This window comes from Malurus melanocephalus, unplaced genomic scaffold, assembly GCF_030028575.1.
Source record: "Malurus melanocephalus ecotype Western Australia unplaced genomic scaffold, MMel_1.1 scaffold_1424, whole genome shotgun sequence".
Lineage (NCBI taxonomy): Eukaryota > Metazoa > Chordata > Aves > Passeriformes > Maluridae > Malurus > Malurus melanocephalus.
The window spans coordinates 3,245-3,743 of record NW_026624656.1 but is presented as its reverse complement, the minus strand read 5'-3'; positions in this window follow the sequence as shown (position 1 = coordinate 3,743).

Genomic DNA, 499 nt, shown 5'->3' with positions numbered 1-499 from the left:
AGCAAATAAAACCCAGCAGCAAATGAAACCCAGCAGCAAATAAAACCCAGAGCGCTCCAAATGCCGCGTCCATCACGGAACCGTCACCCGGACAGATTTTGGGACAATCAGGAACATTTTTGTGAGCAGCACCGTCACCATGAACCCTCCATCAGCTGTGCCAGCCAGCGCTGCCCTGGGCTCTGCACGGACCTGTCTGCGGAGCTTAAAGCTCATTTTGCGGTTTTATTTTGTGTTTTTTTGTGCTGCAGCAGCGCCGGGACAGCCCCTGGGTGTGCCAGGAGTGGAACAGCCCCGGGGCTGCCTCTGTTCTCCACCCAGAGGCTGCTCCGAGCTGGCACTGAGCACACGGATCAAGAATTCCCTGCTTTTTCAACCCCCAGTGCGCTGAGATGGTTTGGGATCCATCGGGAAGAAGAAAACACAGAGATATCCGCACAAACTCTCGGTCCTGGCTGGCCGGCAGCGGCTGAGCCGAGCACGGGATGGAGATGGGAAC